This window comes from Hibiscus syriacus, unplaced genomic scaffold, assembly GCF_006381635.1.
Source record: "Hibiscus syriacus cultivar Baekdansim isolate YM2019G1 unplaced genomic scaffold, ASM638163v2 tig00110210_pilon, whole genome shotgun sequence".
NCBI classification, from domain to species: domain Eukaryota; kingdom Viridiplantae; phylum Streptophyta; class Magnoliopsida; order Malvales; family Malvaceae; genus Hibiscus; species Hibiscus syriacus.
The window spans coordinates 360429-369239 of record NW_024062629.1 but is presented as its reverse complement, the minus strand read 5'-3'; the positions used below and the strand labels follow the sequence as shown (position 1 = coordinate 369239).

General features: G+C 34.4%; 2 pseudogenes; one reads left to right on the top strand and one right to left on the bottom strand.

Annotated features, from left to right (window-relative positions):
- Window positions 1-1869: 1869 nt before the first annotated feature.
- On the bottom strand, window positions 1870-2692 carry LOC120113558 (annotated as a pseudogene).
- A 924-nt stretch (window positions 2693-3616) lies between these two features.
- On the top strand, window positions 3617-5156 carry LOC120113566 (annotated as a pseudogene).
- The last annotated feature ends 3655 nt before the right edge of the window (window positions 5157-8811 follow it).

Below are 8811 nucleotides of genomic sequence, written 5' to 3'. Positions count from 1 at the left end.
CACCTAATATTTTCGAATCCACCACCCGCCCACAACGTATGATGGGTAAAATTTTTCAAATTCACACCCGCCCATGCGAGTACATTCTCAAATCCATCCCCACACCCACTACCCAACTGGAGATGTACCCAGTTAGACCCGCCTGACATCAATCTTAAGTTATACATAAGCAACAAACATAAAACAAACACGTCCATTAAGAAACATAATAAAATAAACCAATGATTATCTGAGTTAAGTGTTAACATAAATCTTAAATTACAAACCCTAAAATTATACCTAAATTTATAATAGTCTAAAATTTAATGGGTATTTAGTGGGCGTGCGGATGCGGGGCAGGTAAGGTCTCAAACCCATCACCCGCCCACTACCCGCGACGGGTACCACTTTCTAAGTCCACACCCGCCCACTACCCACTAAAGTTATACTCATCTCTGCCCCAATTGGAGCGGGTACAGTGCGGAATCCACGAAATTGTACCCGTTTGCCATTCCTGGCAGCAACCAACGTAGGTATGAAAAAATTTTGACAGAAAATCTTCACAAATCCATCAATTTTTGTAGTTTTGTGGACATTTTTGGTAGAAATAACAAGAAAAAATTAAGAAATGTAACAAAGAAAAGAAAAGGGATGCATTTGAAAAAAAAATGAAATCTTTGCTGCTTCTACATTCTGCTTCCAGCCCTCCATTTTCACGTTAGAAGAAGATGATATTTTTTTATGTTTTATCTTTACCCGTTCCTTAGGCTAGGGATTTAAAGATTTTTTTATGTTTTATTTATTATTATTATTATTATTTACTTTTAATTTTTTGGTTTTTTGGGTTTGAAGTTTGGACCCAAAAGAACCATATAAATTTATATAAAATAGAGTATTTGGGTTATTGTTATGGCCTTATGAATTTACCACATAAAATTAAATAAATTGTGCTTATGTATTAATAAAAGAATATAAGGGTTAGAAAATACTCTAAAAATCATTAAAAGTGTTTTTTTATAATTATAATTATAATTACTATATTTTATAATAAGTTGTGTGAATTTCAAAAAATTTCACATCCGCGATACCCATAGTGACCGCAATAGCATCTGTTACGTCCACGATCACAATAAACGCGACCGCGACCACAATTTGAATCTCTGATCTGTACACTAAATGCATGAAAATATACGTTGAATTCTTTCATTAGTTTTCCCATTTTTCAACACCTTTACAGTATGATGTTCGCACCATTACGGGCAACATCTTTACCGTTGGACTTTCCCGACAACGGTCAAGAATGCCGCAAACCCAGAGTTCATTTATCGTAGACATATCTCTCTCTGTCTTTCCTTTCATTATAGCTTTAGTTGCTACATTAATGTTGTTTATTTGCAGTTAGGCGTGGCGTCTATCGCCGGTTGTTGAAGCCGGCGAGGGCAGCTGGTGGTGGCTGAGGTCAGCTGGGCTGTTTGAAAGCCCCATGTTGTTGTTGTTGCTGTGGGAGTCCACCTCAGCTCCCATGATTTAAATTTTTTGATTTAATTTGAATAATTTAAATTATCCAGTTCAAATTAAGTTAAACTATTTAACTCGAATTATTTATTCAAATAGATTCAGAAAATCACATAAATTAAAAATATTTAATTTGAGGTATGAAATTAACAAATTTTTTCGAATCAGATTTGCCTCAACAGCACAATCCTGGTTGCAGGCCGAAGCAAAGATTAGAATATATTAAAGCCGAAGTTCAATAGAATCCCAGAGTTTATAATGTCGGCCTGCAAAAGTGACCAACGTTGAACTTCCGTAACCGCACTGCACATTGGTCCTCAAAGAGACTTGCATCAAATTTCATAATTCAAATGACAGTAACCTTTAAAATATGTCAACGAATTCAATCGGACCATCTTGAGTGTAAATGTAAATTTGTAGTTCAAAGTTTAGGCTCCGGCTAGCATGCATTTTTGCACCAATGGAAAAAAGATAATTTTGCATAAGGAAATATCCAACACAATAATATGTCTACAGTGACTAACCAAATTTCCAAGCACCTGCTAGAAAAACTCATCTGGAATGATGGGACGCTGGTTCTTCCATCCTCAAATATCCATCGGAGCCACACCTTCACCAGCAGCAGCACCCTGGTCGTGCACGGGCTCGGTTGATGCCTCCTGTCGTGCAGCAGCATCGGGCTCAGAAGCAGAACCTTCTTGCTCTCCCACAATCTCGAAGGCATCGATCATTTGTTCTACAGTTCCCTGATCCAAAATATGGAACGGTTCTCCAACCCCTACCACAGCGATTGTACATACAGAGCTTTTTAAGGTTTCTCCTTGCAGGGTCTCCCTTATTGCCATAAGAGCATCCTTTACCAGATCATCCCGTGATGCGTCTGTAAAGGTCTAAAACCTGCGTTACAAGTACGTCTTTGCAGGTTGCAAGCGTGATCCGATGGCAAAAGCCTGGTACTCAAAGTAATTTCCACTCGGGCAATTATAATAGAGATGAGCCCGGATTCATCCAATTCCAAACCAGCTACCAACAAACCAACACCATAAGGTCGCTTCCAAGAGCGTTGGGTGCAGACCACCAAAAACACAAGCATTTTCCCCTTTTCAATTACACAAACAAATAACAGTGTTATGCTAGTTCTCAAAGGAAATGGTTTAACTTTCAAGAAATCCACAAGAGAGTTTTTAATTGGGGTTACAAGTTAAACACCACACAGTAAAACGCTTGCTAGATAATTGACAGAAACGAAGATATACAAATAATATTAGACCTTCAAATATGTAATTGAATCAAGAAAATGCTCCTATTACTTTTGGCAAATATACAAAAACTTGAGCAGCGAATTGAATATGTAGAGAACATTTAGGAAAAGAAACAAATAAGAAACGTCAAAGGCTCCCATTTCTTTCGAAGTACCTATTGAAGTAGCATGTGAAAACAGAGATCATATGCCGAACTTATAGTTTACTCACTGTAATCAACCACAAAGACTTCAAATCATTTAAAGCAGTAGCATGGACAATCTCATCTCTTCATCAATGGAGTATACACAATCCATGTTAAGTTATCATGAGTTCTAGGAAATATGCAACTTGATCACATAACACAGGCACAACTAAACATTCGCACACGGGTGACGTTCAATTAAAAGTCATTGGCAGGACTTGCAAAATGACAGAAAGAGAAAAAAAAAGTAAACTATGTAAATGACCACCCAACTATGGGGGTTAATCTCGAAATGACCACTATTCACTACAAGAAAATATAACTTTAATGACACACGTTAATTTATGACTTGCAAAAAATGTGTGTCATAAAAAAATGTCATGTTTCTTAAAATCTGAACGATTTATGACTTACAGTAATGCGTGTCATATTTAATAGTCATAATCCAAAAAATTTGCAAAAACACGGAGTACACTTTTAAATTGTGTGTCATCTCTAAAAGTCGTCTTTTAATTTTTCCCATAATTTTCATTTTCCCGCTTCTTCCCCCCTCGATAATTAGTTCACGCCTAATGTTTTTCACTCCTTTCATTCTCTCCTATATTCATCCCGATTCTCTTCTTCTTGTTAGGCCCGAATTTGAATCCCCAGCCTCTGCCGCCCATTTCCGCCTCCGATGAACTCGACGATCTCCGTCTCTTCCACCGCGCCATCGTCTCTCCCTCCACCTCGTCCTCACAATGATCCCACTCTCTTGTTCGCTAATGTCGGTACGATTTATTTTCTTTGGTTTTATGTTTAGTTGCATTTACAACTTTAAACAGACGAACCGACCCTCTTCTTCTTCTTCTTCTTCTTCTTCTTGTTGTTGTTTGTTTTGTACGTTTCCTATTTGTTTTGGCTATATATTTGTTATCCAAATATTTGTTTTGTTGATCTGCGCACAAATTAAGGAGTCGTTGTTGGCTCTTCCTTATGGTGAGCCTCCTCAAGAAACGACTCTCCTTTTGCTTGCTTAAGCTTCTTCACTTCTCCTAGTAACCAAAAAAAAATCAGTAAAATAATGGGTTTATTTTTACTGTTTGATTTTGATTTGATGGATTGCTTTTGAAAATAGGTTAATTCGTTTGGTTTTGCATTTTAGTTTTAATCGAGTCGTAAAAAGTGTTGGTTTCAATCAAGTGAACGTGAAGGGGAAAGAACAGGGTTGTGACTTATGAAACATATGGCCTTGGGTTTATAGTGGTTAATTGATAGTTTGTCAGTTAGTCGTTTTTGTAAGAGAAATTTGGGGAATTTATATTTGATTTCGTTGCAATTTTATTTTATTGTGTTTGGAAGCCTTTGGACAATAGCCTATGAGAATTGCTAAGGGTTTGCTAATGCTATGATTCGAATATATACAAATGGGCGTGTCCTTCTTAAAGGGTTGTTTCGTTGGACCAAATGTGAGTGTGGATATGAGCATGTTTGTGTTAGGAAAAATTAAACAGTCGGGCATTATGGGGTTTATTAGATGCACCTAAGGATTGTGATTATGTTTTTTATTGTAGGGATTATGGAGGCTATGGTGACTGAAAAAGCTCTTGCAGCATTGGGACCATATTCTCAGGCCATCAAGGCCAATAATCTTCTATTTGTCTTTGGTGTTCTCGGTCTTATTCCAGAGGTTTGTGGCATGTTTTTCACATGTTAAGCTTGCATTCCTATCCTATTTTACTTGGACTCGTAGTAAATGTGTCGAATATGTATATTTTAGGGAAAATGAAGAGTTCAGGTGAGATAGATCCTAGGTTTTGGTTATATATGCATCGTGCTTATCATTTATATTGGTTTTCTATTATAGACTAGAAAGTTCATCTCAGACACTGTAGAAGATCAAACCGAGCAGGTATCTTACTTTATGTGAACTAATTTTTCATAATTTTATAGTTGAATTCATGCTAGAGACTGAATTTTCTTTGTGATTATATATATACTAAAAAATATGGGTGAAATACTGAAAGATGGCGATGCTGACTATTCCTCGGTGGTTAAGACAATAATTATGTACGATTTTCGCTTCCGTTTTTGTTTGTTATATGTTGAGAAGGTTTGATAATAAAAAATCAATAAGATCTTATTTGGTTCTTGTGTTTCCTTTGTGCAGGCTAGCTGACTTGAAAGACTTCAAGAAAGTAAATGAGATCTATGCAAAATGTGAGTACAAAAGTTGAAATCCGTTTTTCGTTGAAAATTATATGGTTTCTCCAGTTTATCTTAAACCTTGTATTCATATACAAAATTTATAAATAAAACTAGTTCATCATTATATAACTTGGTATTTGAAGGAGTTAATAAATTGTAGTAGGCTTAACCCTTGAATTCTCATATGGTATACATTGGGTTTTGCAATCAAACGACTTGTTTTAGGCCACACATTAATATGAGCATTGCATCGAAATTAATTTCCAAAGTTATATGTTCACAGTGTTGCTTAATTTGATTAAATTTCTATGTTTTCGCCTTATTTTCATGGAAATAGAGAGCAAGTTCTCTACAGGAGAGATTTATGGATTGCTCTGCATTTTTCTTTCTTAGGCTGACTAGTTTTCAGTTCAATACTTCTATTGTCTAGTGAGGTTTTTGTTATGCTTCTCATCTTTTTTCCTTGTAATCTTCGTTCTTTCTACCAAAGCCACATTTGGTGAAATAGATAAGGGAAGCTCTGTTCGGGCATCTTATAGCGGTTCTTGGAAATGACGACGTATCTGCTCATTTCATGTTGTTGCATCTTTTGTCCAAGGTAATGTTTTCCACTACAACTATCATCTTATTTTCTTGAGATTATGTTGGGTGCCAGTTTCTTGTCCTATTCACTTGAATTTTTTCTATTAAATCTTCCCCATTAAAGTAAAATTATTCCATATTTCCTTTCAACTCCCATTTTTGATTGTACGAAACTGATCGACAGGTTCACACTCGAGTAGACGATGTTGTTGTCAGGAAACTGTCACTAAACCTAATAGGTTTAAACAAAGAAAGTGCATCTGTTTTTGGCACTCGACTTAGTCAAACTTTCAAAAACTTGCTACCTGTCACTAATTGCATGCCTCTCATACTGGAATATTTAAACACTGTCTCTCTTGCCCCAAAAAAGGATTATCAAACAAACAGGTATCCTTAATCGTATCCCTGCAACTAGGGAAAGTTAATGTCTGCAAGCATTAAGAAAGCAGCTTGGAACCTTCAACTTTTTCTTTTCTAAATAACTTCACGTTGTATTGCAGATTGATTCCTGGAGTTCTTAAGCTACCTGCGGGCTCATACTTGATGGTTGATGAAACACAACTAGAATCAGGAAGCCTCAACTCCATTGGAATTGAGAATACAAAGTTGCTGAAAAATCTGATAGAGTTTCAAAAAGTAAGTTGTCACTTGGTTTGTTGAAACATGAGTGCATGTTTGTGCATAAATATATTGGACCAAGGAAGGTGTTTTCAGAAGTTTAATGTGCATATTAGAAATGTGTTTGTTCTATATATTGTAACTAGTTTTAACTGTTACAATTATTTTCAATTAAAGTGACAATTTTACCAGAGAGATTCTAATATTGTCTTCTCAGATGGGAAATCTAATATTGTTCCTTCTGACGTAATTGTACCATTTCAGCATTCTTTTCATCTTCTGAAATACAAGTTGCAGAAGCACTGAAAGCTTGGATATGGTATCTGGCTACTGTTTAATCATTACCGCACTACATTGGATCAGATATACAAAAGGTATGAATTGAAACTTGGGATAATTGTATTGCACTTAGTAGTTCTCTAACTTATCAAAGTTCTGCAGAATCTTAACTAGTTAGCATACTTAATAGTATGCAATGAATCTTCCAAGTTGTGTTCTTTTTGCTAGGTAGACAAGGTGTGAATTTTTCTGTTGTCGGCTTCACACCACATAAGATGTACAAGTATGGAGAAAATGGTGAAACTGATGATATGTTGGAATACCATGCTACGATTGATTTTTCACAAGACTACCCTTTAGTAGAACTTGATGATGATTTCTTGTGTACACGCCCGGATGGCGAGGGCATATTAGTAGAACTTTATTATGCCGTGATATTTTGTATCGACATATGATTACAATATTTTTGATAAATTATTGTGAATATATTGTATGCAAATGGATTGCTTATATATAATATGTTATATATATATATTTAGTATTATGAGGCATTAAATGTGATTTAGTTTGATTATTTGTCAATCTGCAATATATATATTTATATAATTTACGAAATACAATCACGACACACGAATATGTGCCATCTTCATTTATGACGGGGGCTTCAATGACACGCAATGTAAGTCATAAATGCGTGTCATAAATTTATGACACACAAATATATGTCATCTTCATTTATGACGGAGGCTTCAATGACGCGCAATGAGCGTCATAAATGCGCGTCATAAATGAGCGTCATAAATGCGTGTCATAGATTTATGATGCACAATTGCGCGTCATCTAATATTTATGTCGGTGGCTTCAATGACGCGAATTTGTGTGCCATCTGCACCCATAAATGACGTGCATTGCGCCTCATTAAAGGGGTTTTTTCTAGTAGTGATTTTTAAGTTTACATCAATATAATCACTGAACTATTTAAATGGTTTCAATATAACTACCTACCGTTAATATTGAAGGGAAATGCTTCCGCGACAGTTAATAAAATTCGGTATAACTAGGGTACGAATCCTTGTAAAGTTAGGTATTCGTCGTGCTGGAATCTTTCTTTGTTTTCTTCTATTTTGGTCGCTACTTGTATATGATTTTTTTATTGGATTTTCATTTAATGACATTTGATCCTAATTATGTTTTTAATTTGTCTAATGCCTCAATTTGAGCATTAACTTTAAAATATTTTATTCTAGTCATTAAATTTGTAGATTAAATTCCCTAGATTTTAAAATTAATCAGTTTGATCACTAAGATTAACTTTAATTATTATTATTTAATTAGTTTCTAATTATAATTTAATTTAATAAATTTTTTCTCCAATCAAATTGCGACACATGTCACAATCTGATTAGAGGATTTTTAATTTTAATTTAATAAATTATTAATCCAGTCAAAAGTTGACACATGTCTCTTTTTGAATTGAAGTGAAAATAAATGAAGATGAGTTTTGACACCCAAGGGTAACATGTGCATACCTTTAACCACTGAGCTAATTCTCACACATGTGAGAGCTTCCATTTGCAAACAATCTATCTTTGAGGGGATATTCAAAGTTTGCTCAATTTGTAATTTCTTCTTAGGAAGGGTTGAATAGTTAAGACTTTGGGGTATAAGTCTTAGTGTTGTGTACGGTTAAACTTGTCCTAAAAGGTTTAGAAGAAATTAGTGAATTTGTTAAAATCCTTAGTTAGAAAGCTAAGGTAGTGGGTGTAGACTTCATTAAGGAAGTTGGACCACTCTAAATCCCTTGTGTCAATTTCTTAATTCTTGCTTAAGCTTCTAACAAAATTTTATTACCAATTCACTCCCTCTTGGCCACTTTCTTTAATCGAGTGACTCAACAATATATATTATAGTTAATGATAAAAAAAATAAAAACAGATAAGTGAGAACTTACATATAGGCCAATTAAGAATATGACTAAATTTATTGTTTTCATATTTTTTTTAATGATTATATATATGAAATCATTAAAAAAATAAATTAATATTCAAATTATCATAAGAAAAAATATTTAAGATTCAAGTTATAAATTTATCTTTTGATTTTAAATTGCTCTCATGAGTTCGGGTATGTTAAATAAATTTTTAATTTAATTTACATATATATATATATATAATCATTAATAAATAAATATAAAATAAATAAATT